This window comes from Corythoichthys intestinalis, chromosome 5, assembly GCF_030265065.1.
Source record: "Corythoichthys intestinalis isolate RoL2023-P3 chromosome 5, ASM3026506v1, whole genome shotgun sequence".
NCBI lineage: Eukaryota > Metazoa > Chordata > Actinopteri > Syngnathiformes > Syngnathidae > Corythoichthys > Corythoichthys intestinalis.
Window position 1 is genome coordinate 31432579 of NC_080399.1, and position 21977 is coordinate 31454555.

Here is a 21977-nt window from a genome sequence, read left to right on the forward strand (position 1 = left end):
TTCATTTTATTTCTTTCACTGCAAAGGCTTCTTGAGGAGACAAGCACCATCCTGCACACTCTTAGGCAGGCAGGAGTGGCTCAACTCTCAAACACGGTGCTATTCACGGTGAGAAACTGCTTGATAGGGACAGCTGTTGCAGCCACATTATGGAGGGGAAGCGTCAAGATGGTCAAGACATTTCACCAGTCGTGGATCAATGAGGCAGAATAATATGTACTGTTATAAACTAATGCAAGAAAACATCATCAGCAAATGGAGAACGGAATTAAAATCGAATAGCTAGAAAATGAATACTTCTTCCAGTATCAGGCACCACAAACTCCACTCCCCCCACTCTTTAACATGCCATCGGTAATTAAAAGCCACGTATTCAAGCACAGTACACATTGCAATCTCTTTCAAATGTACTTTTTTTTTTTGTTGAAAAGCACATTGTTCCTTCCACATTCGAAACATTTTTTTTTTAAACAAATTTCTGTTGCTTTTCTTTTAACAAAACCGAAGAGCAAGGGAACTTATTATACTGCTACAGTGGTATGAAAAAAATATCTGAACCTTTTGGAATTTCTCACATTTCTGCATAAAATCGCCATAAAATGTGATCTGATTTTTGTCAAAATCACAAAGATAAAAAAAAACAGTGCTTTAACTAAAACCACGCAAACATTTATAGGTTTTCATATTTTAATGAGGATAATATACAAACAATGGCAGAAGAGGGAAAATAGGTAAGTGAACCATCACATTTAATATTTTGTGCCCACCCTTGGCAGCAATAACTTCAACCAGATGCTTCCTGTAGCTGCAGATGAGTCTGGCACATCGATCAGGACTAATCTTGGCCCATTCTTCTTGACAAAACTGCTATAGTTCAGTCGGATTCCTGGGATGTCTGGCATGAATCGCTGTCTTTAAGTCATGCCACAGCATCTCAATTGAGTTCAAGTCTGGACTTTGACTTGGCGACTCCAGAACATGTATTTTGTTCTTCTGAAACCATTCTAAAGTTGATTTACTTCTGTGTTTTGGATCATTGTCTTGTTGCAGTATTCATCCTCTTTTTAGCTTCAGCTGTCTGAACGACAGCTTCAGGTTGTCCAGCAAAACCTCCTGAAAAACTTTTGAATTCATTCTTCCATTAATGATTGCAAGTTTTCCAGGCCCTGAGGTAGCAAAACAGCCCCAAATCATGATGCTCCCTCCACCATGCTTCACGGTGGGGATGAGGTGTTGATGTTGGTGAGCTGTTCCATTTTTCCTCCCCACACATGATGTTGTGTGTTACTCCCAAACAATTCAGCGTTGGTTTCATCAGTCCACAAAATATTTTGCCAAAACTTCCATGAAGTGTCCAAGTGCGTTTTTGCGAACATTAAATAAGCAACAATGTTTTTTTTTTTTCCAGACAGCAGTGGCTTCCTCTGTGCAGTCCTGCCATGAACACCATTCTTGGCCATAGTTTTACATATAGTTGATGTGCGGACAGAGATATTGGACTGTTCCAGTGATGTTTGGTAAGTCTTTAGCAGACACGAAAGGGTTTTTTTTTTTTTTTTTTTTTTTTACTACCTCACTGAGTATTCTGCGCTCAACTCTTGGTGCCATCTTTGGTGGACGGCCACTCCTTGGGAGAGAACAAACAGTGCCAAACCCTCTCCATTTGGAGACAACTTCTCTGAATGTCAACTGATGAAGATCCAGACTCTTAGAGATGGTTTTGTATCTTTTCCCAGCTTTATACAACTATACCTTTGACCGAGCCATGATGCACATCAGAAAATGCTTCTCATCAAGACATTTCTTACCAGGTGTGTGTTTTATAGTGGGCAGAGCAGTTTTACACCACTCATCAGTGATTGGGCACACACCTGACTTATTATGTTTGGTAAAAATTGGTTTTAATTGCTCTTTAAGTCTCCTGAGGCAGAGGGTTTACTTACTTATTTTCCCCCCTTCTGTCATTGTTTGAATGTTGTCCTCATTAAAATATGAAAACCTATAAATGTTTGGGTGGTTTTAGTTAAAGCAGAGACTGTATTTTCATTTGTGTGATTTTGAAAAAGATCAGATCACATTTGATGGCGATTTTATGTAGAAATTTGAGAAATTCCAAAAGGTTCAGATACTTTTTCATACCACTGTATACTTATTACAAGAAAGGAAACTCATTCTGTATGAGCATCGATTAATCAAAATCATTTCACAAAGGTTTAACATATTCTATCCATTTAAATCGTATCGAGTAAAACTTCAGTTGCAGTTTTAGTGCAGAGGAGATCCTCTTAATGATGAAAATCTCTCTAGCGACATCATCTGTTGTTGGTCTTTCAGGTTTGAACCACATTCTTTTCAGTGTTTTTTTTTTGCGTACCACCAATAAAATGTGAAGTTTCTTTTCCTTACGACACACATTTATTTTACCCAAGTACATAGTAGCAAAGGATTTGGGGATGTCAAAATTAAAAGCTTTTGTGGATAGTAACGAATGTCCAACCACTATTTTTGTATAACCACACATTCCCAGAATATATGACAGGTTGGCTCTACTACTGCTGCATCTCCAACATACAACACCCATCCCTTGATTTTGAGAACATTTGTTAAAGCTAAGGTCCTGAAAGTCCTTTTCTCTGCACTGAACATATACAGTACTGTATGACCTCCGATTCACAGTTGTGCTAGTAGGTTTACTTAGCATGGAAGAATTTGAAGAAGATTGGCAATTTGCATGAATGGGTGGACAGATGGAGAAATGAAAAGAGACAATCTCATAATAGTTAAAAAAAGTTTATAATTTAAGGATTGTTCGATTCTGAAAGGCCATAGAAATTACAAGTGATTAAAATCCCATTTCTAATACAAATAAAGGTCTTTTGGATGACTACTCATTTTTTTCTTAATAATACACATTTTTCAAATCCTGCCTGGGTAAACACTTCTAAGTGTGAATAATGGTCTCCGATTTCCTGATCAAAGGAGGGCTGCATTAAAAAAAAAAAAAAAAAGTACATAAAAGTTGCAGTTGTGTGTGTTCAAATAAGGGCCTAACTTCAGATAGATAGTAGAAATTTTGAGTATTTTGTTGTTTAACACCTTATCTAAAAGAATTTTTCATACTTCCAGTCAAACATTTCTTAATAACTATACATTTTATTGGTTTCAATTCCTTCCCTTGTTATATCAACTTCTTCCCCACCCCAATAGACAAGTTTCCTGAGGAAAACATGGGTGGCGCCATCTTTGACACTTTCTGCTACGGACTTCCGGTTTAGACAGAACACCATGAATTGCGGTCGGAAGTAGACAAAGTTTTAAACTGCCAAATCAAACCAGAGGTACCCACAGATTCTCCAAAAATTGATTCAGCATAACGTAGATGACACTCCGGGACTTTCTGTGTTGTGCTTGGTTATGTGAACTCCTGGAAGCGCCTATATACAGTATATATGCTTGGAAGTGGAATATTTTGAACAGCGTCTAGCTTCAAAGCGCCAGTCTGGATCTACCTCGGTATACGATCTAAATCGCAACCAGCAGCAGATTAAGGATTTGGTTCGCAGTTTAAACTCTGAAATATCCACCTAAAACATTGCATGTTTGTTGTTCGAGGACAAAATTCTAACAATCTGTGCAGCCTATTTTAACATGGGATGTAGATTGATACGCCAGCCACTTGAGTGACCAAAATGAGGTGAAATTACAAATATTAGAGTTGTCCAATGTAGAAGGGATGACACAGATTTTTTTTTGTTACAAGTAAATACTATTCCGTAATTTTCTCCTAGTTAGGTTATAGTTATGATATTATGAGGTCATCGCACATAAATATAAACACAAATAGTACGTCATTCTTTTTTGTTGCAGAGACTGACAGCAATATAATACTTTTGGACAACATGATTTCATTTCTTGTTTTACTTAAAACAATTGGTGCATATGCAGATCTGGTCAATAAATCACAATTAATGAAATTATTATAAAAATATTAACGAGGGTGGAGCATAAATCGAGCCTTCCATCATCAAGGTAGAACGCACGTAGTCTCGATACATGTCCATCAGCGTATGTGTTTTTGTGAGGCACATCAAGTTGTCTTCCCTTGCCTAGCAGCGTTTTCCACCTGAAAAAAAAAGATCAAAAAACGTGTAACACTTGGATTTATGCATTTAGGGTAAAAGCCTGTGACTTGTATGTAGATGAGTGTTTGTTTTCCATTCTTAGTCGTTGAAGCTAATGCAAAGTTAATGATGTCTTAGCTGTGGCGCAACCCACAGAATTGTAGTCGAATTGAACATAAATGTACCTGTTATTGCATTGTGGTGGCACTGTCTTGGTTCCACATCTGCCTTCATGAACTCAAAATTCCCATTATCATGTATTAGGACACTTTCAACTGGATGCTTCAGAGATTTTCAGGTCCCTGATTGCGTCTCCATCTACTGCCATTAAATCAATAAAATACAAAACTATTTTGGTTGTGGTGACTCAGCCATTTCTTCATGTTGTCCTTCCATGTCATGATGGCTGATGGATGCGGCATTTCCAAACTGTCTTTTTTGAGGGATTCTGATGAGCAATGCCACACCAGATCCACTGTTGTTTTGGTTGGAAAAAGCGTAAAACGGAAGTCACGAGCAGAAACCTGGAAGTACCTCGGAAGCTTGTCTGTAATGGACAACGATATTTTATGTTTGTACGATACATTTCTTTTAGAGATGTCCCGATCGATCGGGATGTCCGATCATGTCATTTTCAAAGTATCGGAATTGGCAAAAAAATATATAATAATATGAAAATTTTTTTAATATGTACTGTATATATATACGTATATTTTAATTACATCATTTTCTAATTGTATTCAACGTTACAGACATAATATGTTACACTTATCCAGAGTCTTTAGTTTAGACTTAAGGTAGGGTTATCAAATTTATCCCAATAACGGCGGTAATTATTTTTTAAAAAATGTATCACGTTAAAATATTTAACGCAATTAATGCATGCGCTGCACGACCCACTCACGCATTGTCGCGCTCCATCTGTAATGGCGCCGTTTTGCCTATATAGAGAACTGACAGGCAGCGTAAAATGAGTAGAGTGAATTTTGGCAGCCTTTGGAGCCTTATTTTAATTGGCTAAAGCCTTACAATCCCTCTCCCTTTGATTAGAAATATCATGGGAAGCAATGTGGGGAAGCAAGGTAGCAATTGATCTTTTTCTTAACACCATATTTTATTTCCCAACGCAGAGAAGATATATCAATTGGTAGCACTATGCACAGTCATGGTTCCACTTCCCATCATGCATTTGGGCATGGCCTTTAGTATCATTTACTGAAAGCTCAACAAATACACCAGATGGCAATATTTAGTCACAATATACAAAGTCGCAAGTCTTTCTATCTGTGGATCCCTCTCACAGAAAGAATAGTGATAACACAAATGCCATATTGAGGATTTATTGTCATAATAAACAAATACAGTACTTATGTACTGTATGTTGAATGTATATATTCGTCCGAGTTTTATTCATTTTTTTCTTAATGCATTGCCAAAATGTATATGATTGGGAAAAATTATCGGGAATGATTGGAATTGAATCGGGAGCAAAAAAAAAAAAAAAAAAGCAATCGGATCGGAAAATATCGGGATCAGCAGATACTCAAACTAAAACGATCGGGATCGGATCAGGAGCAAAAAAACATCGGAAAAATATCGGAACAACCCTAATTTCTTTTACAGTTTTTTTCATTGAAATGCCTCAGTCACCAATGTCTAAGGCTGCTCTTTTGTGAATTCCAAGTTTGCAGACAAGATTCACTTTGCAAAGCACAACAAATTGTCTTTTGCTGTGCTTGCTAGACTACCTTTCTTCTTCCCCAATTGGGCAAAAAATATCCAAGAAACTTTCAAGCAGACAAAATACCACAGAAAGTACTTCTGACCGGGTCAAACAGCAATCGCAGACGAAAAACAAACAAACATATGACTTCTATATAACACTTGAACTGCATTCATCTGCTATATATGAAAAGAATAGGTAGAGGACAAAGAGACAGTGTTGAGTGTAGTGTAGTGACGCCCGCTCACAATGAGATGCTCAAACAACAGTGCGGCTGTCTGGGCAATTTTACACACCAATGCTTTCACACCTCAGCCACGCAGCCTTCAAACTCTGAACCCTGCGTCGTCTTCTGTGCATCTTCATTTATTTTGTGTCAGTGTCCAAGATGTGAGACACCACGCAGCCAGAAACTCGAGCCAAATGTCGCCGGGTAAGCGGTGTGTGAAGAAGACAGTGAGGGAGACAGAGAGAAGAGGCTCCATGGGTGCACGCATCAGTGCTTTAGGTGTACATGAAAACCTTTCAGAGCTGAAAGGAAAAACCAGGTTTGTTTTGACTTGTGAAAATATCTGTATGTAGAAGAAAGGTTTTTGAGACGCACCTACCAAATAATCAATTTTCCAGACAAAACAGATCAAAATGCATATCGTGGACATAAAAAATCTACACACCCCAGCTCAAAAGCCATTTTTTTTGTGAGATGTAACTACAAAAACATTTGGAAAAGACTTGGCAGGTGAGTGCTGAACTACATTCCAAACATCACACTTTATTTCAATGCTATGTAGCACATTGACCTTTTAGAAGAGTGATCAATAACTGAAAGAGGAATGGCTAGGCATGGTCATTGAATATAAAAATATGCTCCTTTGGAATATATCACATAGCCAGTGTGGTGACATGAAAGTTTAAATTAAACGGTTTAGAATTAAAGTTGTGGATCCAATTTTGCCACGATGACCTTTTGAATGTCCTTGAGTCCACTTGAACAGAATACGCCCACTTAGTCAGGATATTTTTAAAAAATGAGCAAGCGATAAGAGCTCAATTGAGCTCTTTTCAGACTGCATGCATGGCCAGTCGCTGACAGGACAGAACTAACATTAAAACCTTGCTTTTAGCCTCGGAACAATTCACTCTATTGAACATCTAATTATGTCCAACACCGCTTGACTTTCCAAGATATCAATACGCAGTTTTGATTGACTGTTAGAGAGGTATTCATTTAGCAATATGGTTGCCATTGGATTATAGTACGTTGCAGTAATGTTCAATCATGCTGATAACCTTTTTTGTTTTCTTAATACATACTCAGGAAAAATTGAAACACACCACTTATGCTATATACACAAATGAACCATTATGCTATATACACAAATGAACCATATCTCTCATCCAGTCAATATCTGGTGCGAACCCTACTTGCCTGATGATGTCCAACATACTATCAATTCACATGGAATTGTATATTTAATTCATGGTCGGCACTAAATGCATGCTACTCTTAAAAAAACATCAAGAGTTACCTTTTAGTGAGGCCAGGCTCTAGCAGACCTGTGTAAATGTTCCTGTGCAATCAGGCAATCAGCATGATGCCACACCTGTGATGTGGATGGATTATTTCTGCACAAAAAATGTGCTCCCAAACACTGATTTCGAAAGACTTAAGTGAGACTTGATCCTTTTTTTTTTTCTTCTATGTAGAGCTCAGCTCATGAAAATAAGAGCAAAAAGTGTTGCGTTTATATTTTTGTACAGCCTCGCTACATTAGAGGGGTATAGTATTAGAAACAGTCAATCTTTTGCAGACAGCAAAATGATATCAAACAGAGCTGCTCTCTCGCTACACTGTTTCAAAATATTGGTAAAAGGTGAATAGGAGGAAAGTACTGTATGTCAGTTTTGATATGTTGATGATAACAACAATTTGTAAAATAGTATAATACAATAGTGCCTTGCCCAAGGGCACTCGTAGCCGGGAATGAAACCGCTGACCCTTCGGTCCAAGGATAACTCCAGCTACCAACTGCGCCACGTCCGCCCCGTGAATGTACAGTATGTGTACTGTTACTTGGCTGCCACTTACAGTATGTACAAAGTATTAGTCAATATATATGTTAAATGGGAAAAAAATGATATAAGTGCACATCATTAAAAAAAAAAAAAAAAAAATCCAAATTGAGTACGCTGAGATAAACACAATATGCCTTTGTGTGTGTTCTTAGTACATTTCACTTTTTTAATGTTTGAACATTTTTTTACTTCAAGCCAATAAACATAGTAATTTGGAACAACACTGCTCATCACCAAATGAGCACCACACAGACAGTGAATCGTGTTGATGAAAAACCTACTATAACAACAGGTATGCTCACTATTTTTTGCTCCAAGTTGTACTTCTCAGGGCGACCAACTCCTGCAATCTACCCTGACAGCGGGGGATTTCGCCTAGTAAGTTCAGCAGCGATGTATGTTGCGAGCTACTAATGAAATGACAAAGTCAAAATGATCTACTCATATCTTTATTGAAAATATACATTGGGGATTCTTACAACTTATGTTGATTCATGTTGCATAATCACATACTCTATGTTGCACACACAACGTCATTAATTATGTACATTTTTTGCCCTCCCAAATGTATTATTATTATTATTTCTTTTTTTTATATTTTTTGATGCCGCGATCTACCCACACTAGCGTTGCAATCAACTGGTAGTTCGCAATCGACGAAATGGGCACCCCTGTACTCGAACATCTGTAATTTATTTTGGTAATCAGGGTCACTTCAAATGGTGTTTGGATGAGACTGATTAATTCTGATCACAGCCACATTCCCAGTAAAAAGACAAAATACACACTTGTGCAATCACCAGTGTTGTTAATAATGGCATTAGAGTATAACAGCGTTTCTAATGGGGTTATTTTTTGTGAGAAAATTAATTGCTTTTCCCATCTTTGCAACGTCGTTACCGTTTCTGAGGATGTGAAGGGGTGCGTTTCTACAGTTTGTTTGACTGAAACGCAAGTTGTCTGATTTTGACAGCTGCCTGGATAGAGCAGAGAGGGAGGGGAGAGGAGGGAAGGTGTGGTGACACTGTTGCAAACGTGATGATGTTTGGCAAGGTGGCTCGGAGTATTAGCATAGCATTCGTGTTTTCGTTAGCATTAGCATGGCGAATGTCATCCTAAACTTTTATTTTTTGCACACAGTTCGTAGCATCCAGGTGGGTACAATTAGTTTAAAATGATGTACTGTTTTCCTGCTGAGTGTGCATTATCATCACCAAGTTGGCGTTGTCCTTAGATGCTACAATATTATAACATTTTGCATTTTTATTACCAAAAATAGTCACTTGCCCTACATTTTTCTTGAATGACGCATCCATGAACCTTGTGTGATGTTTATATATATGACAGGAGAGGCAGGAGATTCAGAGCCTCACCTCCATATTGAAAAATGTATCTATATGCCGGAAAACACAGACAAGACTGAAAAAGCAGTTTCTGCTCTTGCACCCCTCTTAAAAATAACCTGTTGTATTTTAAGCCAAAAGAACTGTTGTGTTTAATAGAAGAATATGTCTATATGCTGCCATAGCAAATTCATGGCGCATTAAGCCCCCAAACTATTTTTAATTTGTCCGTTTTACCCTGGAAACCCCCGTTTACAGATGTCACGCAACCGCTTTTGTTTCAACCCAGCCATAAAACGAAGATAATTAATTATATTTATTATTCAAAATGTCTGTCATTTTTAGATGTTTAATATTTCGTTTAAAAAATAATAATAATAAAATAACTACTTTAAAAAAAATTATTCACTCGCATATATTAGACTTTTAAACAAATTACATCACAATGAAAAAATTGGCGTCTGTAAAAAAGTCCCGGATATCTACCTAATAACTATCGCTTAATTGTATTTTTTTGTTACGGTCACATTTTCTCCGATATGTTAGATGATAAATAAGCGATCCAAACAAGGAAAAATTGAAGGAAAAAAAAAACGTTTAAAAGAGTAAATATATGAAAATGAAAATCTCGACCACTCCTAGATGTCTGCGATTTCTGCATCGCGATCCTAGTTATATTACCACGTTTCATCCATAAAATCCACCAAAAATCCGGCTGTGGCCATTCACAGCTGTGTATTGACACTTGGTGATACATGCTACATGGAGTTTATGAATCGAAAAGAGGCAAGTATGCGATAATACCTCGTTAAAATCATGGCGTCTTTAATTCTGCTCTCGTGTGCTCTCACCTCCAGTTAGGGTTTTGCTGTTTGATTTTTTTTTTTTCTAATGCCCTCCTGTTCAAAATTTTTCTTCCCCCAGAAAATTGAGATTTTAAACTTTCAAATGATGTATAACACATGCATATAGGACAATTTTGAAAGTTGGCCAAATTGGGGGTCTCAGAGTGGAACTTAAAGTCACCTGAGTGTTTTCCACCATATACTGTGTATATGTGGGGTGTGACGATACACACAAGTCACGGTACAGTACGTAGTTTGGTACGGAGGTCACGGTTCGGTGCAGGTCCAGTACAACAGGAAAAACAAAAAGGTTTTAATTCTCACAGCATTTGAAAGTTAAAGTTTGTGTACACTCATATACTGAAGGTGAAATTTAAAAAAAAAAAAAAGAAAGAAAAAAAGTTAAAAGTGTGACCTACATTTATTTTTTAATGAAAAAAATCTGTCCAATTCAATCAGTTCATATGAACATACAGTATTTGATGTGAGCGATGTGATAGAATGTATCATGTAATAATTAAGCTTGAGAACGATAAACCGATACGACCGGATATCCGGTTTTACAGGTGAGAGATACAGCTGTTTCGATAGTAAAGTTACCATTCGACAGTAATTACACATGAAATACTCAATGAACCGATAGTCAAGATAGAATTCGGCTATCGCGGCTTCTAATGCCTAGTTCAATGCATTGCTTAATGGGATAATAATTTAGCTTTTACTTCACATGCTGCGCTTGTGTCATTCACCACACAGCGCACTTAGATTGAGCCCGCACGCATGATATAATATGGACAAGCACAACTCACGGTCGTGGTTGCCTCAGAAGAACCGCTACTAGTCGCCATCATTTTCCGATCGTCACGGGCGTGTCATAACAACGCGAGAGCAAACAAAACCACTGTAACGCTTGCTCCGTAGCGTTTTCTTCACAGCCCGAAACGAAACTAGTAGTGGCAACGAAGCAACATGCTAAAACAATGGACAGTTTGAGCACCGACCCCAGCGACGTGCAGCGATTGATTTTCAACGCACCCGGGAAAACAAAAGTCGGACTTTGAAGTGTGGAAGGCAGCCAGATCTGTTCGCGTGGGACAGAGGTAGTGTGAAGTGTGGATCAGTACAGAGATCGTGAGTTTGTAAACCTGAAAAATAACCGACTACAATGGTGGAAAGGGCAGCATGACCCTCTGGAGATCCCCCCCCCCCCCCCCCCCCACGAAACACAGTCTTCTTAAACATGAACACGTGGATTAGTTGATCTTCCTCAAGAAAAAAATCTGCCCTTCAAAAAAAGATATGAACAGTGATGAGGAGTAAAAAAATGTGGAAACACAGGCATACAGTGGGGAGAACAAGTATTTGATATATTGCCAATGGGTTTTCCACTGTAAGTGAAAGACTTTGCTGTGTATAAGGTTAAAGTAATGATTATTGACCTGTCTGTCTAAAATGCCATATTTTTATTCCCCCCATTTATACCAGTGGTAAAGCATAATTCATTATTTATTTATGATAACATTGCATGTTTAATTTTTTTTTTCTAGAGCTGCTGCATATAATTAATATTTTTTGTTTGTAAGATGTTTACGTTCAAAGTTTGCACAATTACTTACCTCTTGTGTTCAAAACACCAGGAAATACAGTAATTGAATTACTGCACTTTATTGTTGTCTGTCACTGGAGTTTTATTATCAATCCCATCCAACAAAATGACAGTCATAGAGTAAGCTTAAATTTTTTTTCATAAAAAAAATAAAACAAAACATTGGTATGAAATTTTGTTGTTTAATTTTGCTATTACAAATGTGGTCTTTTTTATATGTTTAAAATACTGTACGAACACACACAACAAATGTTTACTATCGTAACGTTTTCACTCTGTATTGAACCGTATCGTTCTTAAACTGTATCGAATCGTATCGAATCGCTCGGCCATAAAAATGTATCGTTTTTTAATCGAATCGTAACCTGTGTATCTAGATACATATCGAATCGGCTTCATGCCAGAGATTCCCAACCCTAGTAATAATGTGTAGAATATGAAAAGTAACGTCAATAACTTTGCTGAGTAACTAATTACTCTTACTTTGAGGTAACTGAGTTACTAACTCAATTACTTTTTGGGAGAAGTAATTTGTAACTGCAACTAATTACTTTTTTTTAAAGTAAGATTAACAACACTGGCAATCACATTATTTCAGTTATTTTTACTTTCGCTTTTCAAAAGGTTCACATTAAGTTTACCTTCTCCACAAAAACCTAACATTTGAACTAGCTACACTTTTTATGGTATATCCACTGTCAATAATAAAAAGATACATCAGGATCGGAAGACTAAAATTCAATAGAGCTCCAAAAATGGAGACGACGGCTGATTTCTGAAGATTATTTCTTCCATTACGCTTTCACTCATAGCTACATTGTGCGGCGCAGATATGATCTATTGCCGCCTTTGCCATGTGCTGAGTGCCCTGACCCGCTCTGAGTGCACAAACGTTGCCAGCGTGGGGCCAAAAGTAATGCGACACGGGGTTGTTCTGCTGTATTATTCAAGAGGCAGCCCCTGTTGAGTGGGCAGTTATTCAACATCCAAATCCCAGATGTGGTTTAACGCATGCTCTCTTCCCAGTCCTGACAGCTGCCCATTGATCCAATGCAAGGTAGGTGGGTGCTGAATAAGCGCATGCGGGAGCTTTGTGTTATTTGGCTAAAATTGCCTCGATGATAGCATGGAGATCCATCAATAGACATTGGACATGAGCCAGAGTTCACTTGCTGGCACTGATTGAAGAGGCGAGGCGTGGGGCTGAAATGGTCTGATGTGATGCGACATGCTAAGCCTGATACGGCAGGGTGCCTGCATGTGAGGAAGTAGGCAATTCCCCTTTTACTCAAATCCAAAGAAATCATGTCAATCTACAAAAATTGGACACAGTGTTATGGTAAGATAATAGAAGTACTAGGTAAAATTTTCTTCTTTTACAAATACTTTTTTTAAAAGTGGTATTGACAAGCACTATACTTCTGTCACAAAACTCTGGCTAGTATTTCCTATCATGCAGTGTAGAAACAGCCCTCAGTAGGATAAAAACCTACAAAAGTGCAAGCTAGCCATGATAATTAACATTTAGCTAAATGTAAAATTAGACTCCTACATTAATATCCATGTAATATTTGCCTTATTTGCGCATCTCAGTTTGCAGTCTTTATTCAAATGTGATGTTATATTGCACCAAAATTTACAGAGGGGCAAATGAGTATTTAGTCAACCTCCAGTTGTGCAAGTTCTCCTACTTGAAAAGATTAGCGAGGCCTGTAATAGTCAACATGGGTAAACCTCAACTATGAGAGACAGAATGTGAAAAAAAAAAAAAAAAAACAGAAAATCACATTGTTTGATATTTAAAGAATTTCTTTGCAAATCATGGTGGAAAATAAGTATTTGGTCAATACCAAAAGTTCATCTCAATACTTTGTTATGTACACTTTGTTGGCAATAACGGAGGCCAAACGTTTTCTGTAACTTTTCACTCTTCGCTTTGTGTAAAGAAATCAACTGTTGGAGCAATTATTAGAAAATGGAAGACATACAAGACCACTGATAATCTCCCTCGATCTGGGGCTCCATGCAAGATCTCACCCCGTGGCGTCAAAATGATAATAAGAGCAGTGAGCAAAAATCCCAGAACCACACGGGGGGACCAGGTGAATGACCTACAGAGAGCTGAGACCACAGTAACAAAGGCTACTATCAGTAACACAATGCGCCGCCAGGGACTCAAATCTTGCACTGCCAGACGTGTCCCCCTGCTGAAGCCATTACACGCCCAGGCCCGTCTGCAGTTTGCTAGAGAGCATTTGGACGATCCAAAAGAGGACTGGGAGAGTGTGTTATGGTCAGATGAAACCAAAATAGAACTTTTAGGTAGAAACACAGGTTCTCATGTTTGGAGGAGAAAGAATACTGAATTGCATCCGAAGAACACCATACCCACTGTGAAGCATGGGGGTGGAAACATCATGCTTTAGGGCTGTTTTGCTGCAAAGGGACCAGGACGACTGATCTGTGTAAAGGAAAGACTGAATGGGGCCATGTATCGAGAGCTTTTTAGTGAAAATCTCCTTCCATCAGCAAGGGCATTGAAGACGAGACGTGGCTGGGTCTTTCAGCATGACAGTGATCCCAAACACGCAGCCAGGGCAACAAAGGAGTGGCTTCGTAAGAAGCATTTCAAGGTCCTGGAGTGGCCTTGCCAGTCTCCAGATCTCAACCACATAGAAAATCTGTGGAGGGATTTAAAAGTCCGTGTTGCCCAACGACAGCCCCAAAACATCACTGCTCTAGAGGAAATCTGCATGGAGGAATGGGCCAAAATACCAGCAACAGTGTGTGAAAAGCTTGTGAAGAGTTACAGAAAACATTTGGCCTCAGTTATTGCCAACAAAGGGTACATAACAAAGTATTGAGATGAACTTTTGGTATTGACCAAATACTTATTTTCCACCATGATTTGCAAATAAATTCTTTAAAAAAAAAAATCAATGTGATTTTCTGGGATTGTTTTTTCCACATTCTGTCTCTCATGGTTGAGGTTTACCCATGTTGACAATTACAGGCCTCTCTAATATTTTCAAGTGGGAGAACTTGCACAATTAGTGGTTGATTAAATACTTATTTGCCCCACTGTAATGTTTTAAAATCATTAACTCATTCATAACTCAATCAGACAGTTTACTGCCAGTAATCTACTGTATATTACCATCAAGTAAACTTGAGTAAGTAAGCAAGCCCTGTGCGGCCCAGGTGCGTTGAGTACAGCCAGCAATCCGAGCCCCTTTTATGCCCCCTAGAGGCCCAGGCCCGGGTGCAACCGTAAAGCGAGCAACCCCCTAAACTCCACCCCTCCACCTCACACTTGATCAGTCAAATTTGTGGTGAAACAAAGTATGTGTCAATGTATTTAGCATTCATTTTTGGAAGAAAAGATGATGCAGTTGGTTGAGTAAATGGTGAATGTAAAAAGAGCCAAAGCCCAGCCATATGATAAGTCAACATTGCTCATGCCTCATTGTTTTTTATGCCAGACAGCCAGTACAGAAGTTGGAAACAAAACCAAACGTGTGATAATATCCCTCTACTGAGTAATTGGGTCCAAATGTGGCCTAGCAACAGGGCTCGTCTTCTCCCTGTCACGCTAGTGAACGTCTCGGCAAGAAAAGTGAAATATAATTACACCATCGCGCACAATAGCAAAAGAGGTCACAATTACCTGGCTCGAGTGGTTCACACTCAGGTCAGCTTTCCATGTTAATTAAATGTTTTATCAGATGAGCCTTAAAACTTCATCAAGCCTGTTCCTATAGTTCATCTTCACCTTTCAAGCCTCTTTCTTTTGTTAGCGTGCCTGATAAATTATTCAATATTCATTAAATAATGTTTGATGAAAAGGGAACGGGGGCAAGACGTTAACGCTAATTTATGACTTTGACGAATCTCCTTCACAATCAGATGCTAGGATGAAATAGCATTGTTTAGGATTTTTTTTTATTTCCCCTCTTTTACTTCTGAGATCATTTTTAAGTCTCTTGCGAACCAATTTATGTTGTCAAATAACATTAAGCAGTCAGTATGTCTTTGTTGTACTATTCAGCATTATGACTCCATCTAATAAGATCCAATAAAAGAAGGGAAAAAATCCGACAAAGATAATAGCTCAGTTTGGACACTGAGCACACTGTTATTATTTTTACATTAGTTACTCGTGTGCTTGTCATTAGCAGTGCATTATAGATATAGCATTTTTACAAAATGTATGGAAACAAAACCCTTAATAAATTAACATTTTAAGTGATTAACAGTTTAACCTTATAGAATGAGTGTCAAAACAATATTGGTCAGGAAGTCCGTGCGTCTTTTGTTAATGAGTAAGTGACCGCAAACTGACCCCGGGCCAGACTTTGGGGACCCTGGTTGAAATGATTCAATTAGTCAAGCGGATTCTGTTTTCAAACTCTACAATTATTGACGATAAAAGGCTGTGTATTTCATTAGCAGATGTTCAGCAGGCGGTAACTAGGCATAGAAACCCTGATGATGATGACGAGAGGATTTCTGTCATCTAAGGGCCTTTGATGAATGATAACCTTATCGACAAAGCGCATCACATCACAAACCCGCATATGGGGACTCTTGATGCTGGTAGTTTCTACATCTCCTGCTGTAAAATAGATGTCGCGTGCTTCCTTTGACTGAAAGTGACAGGGGAAAAGCTCCAAAGCAGCAGGGTTCCTTTCACTAAAGTGTCAAGTGGACGCTTGCATGTGCGAGAAGTCATCGGCTTCCTACATACACGGCTGTTTTAAACAAGAGAGAAATCTAATGAGTTCATCTATCAGTGTAGAGCTAAGCATCAATGCAGACATCCTTCCCCTGCAGGGGGGCTGCACCTGAGGAAAATTGGATTAAGACGGCGCCACACTGGCGCTTCCCTATCTCCAAAATCAGTCCGTGTTCACCGTTTTTGCTCCCCCCCTCACACATCAGACTGGGCAATCTGTTTCTCCGCAGCGTGCCGGCTGACCAACATGACCGTCGGCAATTGTCCAATTACTAATTAAATTCACGCAAGCGTAATCAGATGCAGACACGGTCAGACCTGTGAGACAGCTAACGAAGCTGAATTTAAATTGCTGATGCCCAGACAACATTTGTGCTATGGAGTTCAATGGCATGGCATTTGAACAATCTATCATCATTTTGCACTTTGACTGTTTAAAAAAAAAAAAAGTGTATTTCTTAAGCAGTAGTAGCAACACATCAGCCAGCCACATCATTGTGACCACTTGCACAATATAATAACTGCCAGCATTCTGCTATGACAAAGGGTATAATGATCGGTTTGGGCTGACACTGTCAGAGCGGGAAGAAATTACAATATGTTCATTATTGTGATTGAATTGAAGTGTATGACACACTGTGAGAGTCTACTGTATAGCCACTTTTAACAAAGTGCTCAGCTTATCATTCCAGGGACAAAACAGTTTATATAATATTGCGCTTTAATTCCCAAAAAGTGTAGTGCAGAAAATTACACAAATCCAATCAATTAGAAATTTATTATCTATTTATTGAAAAAAAAATGTATGTTTCCCCATATGTAGGGTACATCAACGCTGGCAACATATAGTAACAAATAGATAATATATAAGACTGGTATTCTACTAAGGTCATAGTAAATTTGACGTAAATTGAGATGAAATTGTGATGAATTTTGACTATTTTTTGTGATATTGTTAATTCGTAAGATACAGTATACCTCAGCTCAATATAGATTGATAACAAATACTACACCATTGGATATTACGGAATAATGAGTTGAAAACAGTCATAATGTTCAGGCTGTGTTTTTATACTACACTAAAAACAGAAGGGAGCCTATCCCGTGCCTTTGATTGTTTTCACTCCTTCAGCACAAACATGTAAATGCCACAGCTTTCACAAGGCAAGCAAAGCGTCATGTATTTCATTAACTTTTCTTAATGTACTTGTTATGGCTCCGGGGTGTTTGCGCAGTGTTCAATGTGCTTTTTGCTGAAATAATAAGAGCTATCCGTCAGCGCTGAGCAAAAACAGCTTCATTCGCAGAATAAAGGTCATTGGAGCTGTTGCTTTTGAGGCGTTTTGACAGAGAACAAAACAGAGTGCAAAACAACCGAGTTTAAGTCAGTTTGGAATTAGAGCAATATGTGTTGAGGTACTCACATGTCATTTCAAAAGCAGGGTTCATAGTTACTGAGCTCTCTGTAATGAGTTGACCTCATGAACTTAAAACTATAGATCATTAGCATACAGCACACCGGACATAAACATCGTCGGTATACACTAATAAAGCGCAACTCTTTTGTGATCTCTAATAAATGGAAAGTATGTGTGCATGACTCCAAATGCACTAGAATTGCAACTGGCCATGTGTTTTTTTCCAAAACCAACAGCTGCTCAAATGTCAGATTAACACAAATACTTATTTATAATCAAGACTGAGAGAATATGTAAATAAAACTAGGAGCTGCTAAAGCGCATCGTCCTTGGTAAAATGTCAACCTTCCATACTCTTCAAAAATCAGCACTAGTTTCACATATTGATGAAGGCAGAATTTTCATTGGATGAATTTTACTGGACTGTGACATAAATGCACAAAAAAAAGTTTGCACCCATGAAGGATTCTGCTTAATGCTCAGCTTGTTGAGTAATTCCAGACTTAGCAGAGGAATCAAAGCACGAGTAAAAGGGGGAACAGCAAGTGACAGTATTTCAGTTTTAATATGGTGAATAATAATTTTTGTATGCTTATACAGTATATTTTAATATACCAAAAGGGTTTTATGATCATTTATTTTTATGAGTTAACTTTAGAGATGAGAAAAGGGTTTCATGAAAGAAAGCGAATCCTCCTCAATTTCCCCAAGCATCGATGCATATAAACAAATCTAAATATGCACTCATGTAAAGATAATTCAGTTATTTCAGTTGGTGATGGGAAGCCATGCAAAACTGTGACTACAATATAATTATGTGCAGCACTAATAGTGAAAAACAGGTACACTACACAACCATTTGTTCCAAGTCTGTGTGTGCGTGTGAGTTTGCGTGCGTTCTTGTTCATTCTCCTACCATTGCGGGAACAGCTCCATTATTAAACAATGCAGACTTTGATGAAGAGACTAATGGGGGTTTAATCAGCTTGCTTCTCCTGCACTCTAGTGCCATCTACCGGTTTATTTGGGAAACAACATGCGCGCGTGCGATCTTATGATCTGAATCAGAATATTAATTAGTCGCCCTCGTCCTACTCTTCACAACTTTATCTCGAGCTTTCGTTAAAAATGCAGGATAAACTGTTGTGGTAAATTAGATTAAAAGTGAAACTTGACATTTAACGTGACGCAAGAAATGACTGAAGGTTTTGATGCAGCACTGTTCAATTAGGGAACCAATGAGGCGTTATTAGGCTTCGCTCAACAGCCCAAATTCGGCACTGTCGAACTTCCATTCATTCACTGTTTCGCACTCCGATGTCATTTGCATGGATTTATCTTTAAACTAATAGTGTTGCCGGAGCACGGCAGCTGTACGACACAATGGGCTGGCAGTAAATTGAAAAGCTCTCCTGGCTGATCCAGCGATTTTTTTTTCTTTTGGCACACGACGCCTCTTTCCAGAGCATAGACTCGCCAACAGCCCAATTAAATAGAAAGCTCAATGTATCACAGCCACCAGCCCGACATCTTCCCCAAAAGCCCTGAACTATCTTCAAAAAACTTGCAAATAAATAAAAAACATACAACCAAATACATGGAGCAAAAGTAAAACATCGCAGCTTTTGCATCATCGCGCCAATTAAATCGACATATTTCCATAATTAGGGAGTTGAATTCAAACTCACCCCTGAGGATTGCGCCTGGGATGCAAAGTCAACGCCCTCAACGGAACAGATATTTCCGGGTGGTGTGTGTGTCTTCCATAATGAAGTGCGAGCTCAGCTTGATAGAAAGCGCTCGGACCTGAGGCAAAGAATGCAGCCGCTTGCTTTTCCTCTCCTTCTCCTACTCTCTCTTCCGCGGATGCTTATCTGAGGCTGAAGCGCGGCCCACTTTAAACTATGGTGACGTCACATGTGCCCATGACAAGCCACGCCCACCATTTTCCAACCCAGAACAGCACCAAAAGGGCCCTAAACGAAATTCTATTCGGGTCCGCCCAGCCCCCGTCCTTGTAAACACACAACATAAAATGACAAATGCACTTTATTTTGATTTAATATTTTCTAACAAAAACATTAATAATACATTTATTTACTGAAAGAACACTGAAATTCACAACAAAACAGTTCGGGGGGCAAAAAGATAACATTTATTTTGTTCGTTAGAAAGTTAGTTTTTTAATCAATATGACTACCAAACTACAGCCTAATCTAATCCACTGATATGTAGTCTGTTACTGTTACTACTATTTATGAAGATAATATAAAATTGGTTCAATGCCCCGAATACCATACAGTGAGGAAAAGAAGTATTTGAACACCCTGCGATTTTGCAAGTTCTCCCACTTAGAAATGATGGGCGGGTTTGAAATTTTCATGGTAGGTGCTTGTCCACTGTGAGAGACAATCTGATTTTTTTTTTTTTAAATCCAGAAATCACAGTGCAGACCCGTGCGGTCCATAAAGCGAGCTAGGCAAATGCGAGGGGCGTCACAGCGTCCAAAAGGGCGTCAAGAAAAATGTTCAAATAATATTTGATGATAGCAGTATTCAAAAATATTATACAAGTCAATAAAACAAAAGAACAACAACACATATAGTAATAAGTCTTTAAATAACAATAAAATCATTTGTCTAATACGACTTCTGCCCGTTTCACTGTTTCCTCTGATGTGGTAATTTCACCACAGTCTCTAATCTCACTCACCCCCAGCAGACCAGCAAGCTACATGAAGGTGTTATTTTTAGCCTCTGCAATTGAACAACGTTACGTATGGAGGACCAGGAGTGCAAGAATTAAATAAATGAATAAACCTCGGGTTGCGTTTTAGAAAGAAGAAAGAAGAGAAGCATAAACTTGAAAGGCCCTGTCACAGTGTATGATTTTTTAACAATTTATTAGTATTATATTGCTGCAAATACGTACTTGAACATCTGAGAAAATCAATGTCAATATTTGGTACAGTAGCCTTTCTTTACAATTACAGAGGTCAAATGTTTCTTGTAACGTATTACCAGGTTTGCACAGTCTGCAGCAGGGATTTTGCACCATTGCTCCACACAGATCTTCCCTAAATCAATCAGGTTTCTGGACTGTCACTGAGAAACAGTGAATTTGAGCTTCCTCCAAAGATTTTGTTTTGGGTTTAGGTCTGGCGACTTGTTGGGCCCCTCCAGAACTTTGATATGCTTTTTACGAAGCACTCCTTGGTTATTCTGGCCGTCTGCTTCAGGCCATTGTCATGTTGGAAGACCCAGTCACGGCCCATTTTCAATGCTCTAACTGAGGGAAGGAGGTTATTCACATAAATCTTACAATACATGGCCCTGGCCTAATACAGTGCAGTTGTCCAGTCCCATGTGAAAAAAAACACCCCCAAAGCATGATGCTACCACCCTCATGCTTCACAGTAGGGATGGTGTTCTTGGGATTTTACTCATCATTCTTCTTCCACAATGAGTGGAATTAAGACCAAAAAGTTTCATTTTGATCTCATATGACCACATGACTTTCTTCGATGACTCCTCTGGATCCTCCAAATAGTCATTGGCAAACTTAAAACAGGCCTGGAAATGTGCTGGTGTTAGCAGGGGAACCTTACGTGCCATGCATGATTTTAAACCATGACGTCTTAGAGTATTACCAACAGTAACCATAGACTTCATGATCTATTGACATGACACTTGGGCATTCTTTGCGTAATGCTTTATCAGAGGGGGCCGAGCTTCATTTAGTAATAGCCGACGACGGCACAAGCTCGTGTCTGATTTAAGCTTGGGTTTTTGAAGAACTACGAAAGCTGTACTGCATACAAACAGGAATGATTGTCTCAGGAGTGATTTTTTTTGAGGATTCAAGGTAAATTATATATTTTTCATACCATGCATGCGTGATTGAAGCATTTATTCGCACAAATTTTCTTCTTTGTTTACACATGGAGGCGGCTAATTTTCATAACTGATTAGCCTCATAGTTGGTAATATTTACGCTACCTACACGTTTTTTTTTTTTTTTTTTTTTTTTGCTTTTAACCAAGAATGGAGACTGTTTTATGTCCATATCGAAAAAGAATTCAGGGATTTAAGTATTTATTCAGAAGAATTT

General features: G+C 38.5%; 1 protein-coding gene across 3 annotated transcripts in view; it reads right to left on the reverse strand.

Moving 5' to 3' along the window:
* The window catches only part of megf11 (multiple EGF-like-domains 11), a 220244-nt gene that overhangs the window by 187405 nt on the left and 10862 nt on the right, over positions 1–21977 (reverse strand). For 2 of the 3 annotated variants that reach the window (XM_057836017.1, XM_057836015.1), the window contains exon 1: positions 19556–19722. The exons of the other annotated variant lie outside the window; for it this stretch is intronic. The gene's annotated coding sequence lies outside the window, so the exon portion shown is untranslated. Of the gene's footprint in view, positions 1–19555; positions 19723–21977 lie in introns of those variants that run through there. 3 annotated transcript variants of the gene reach the window in all.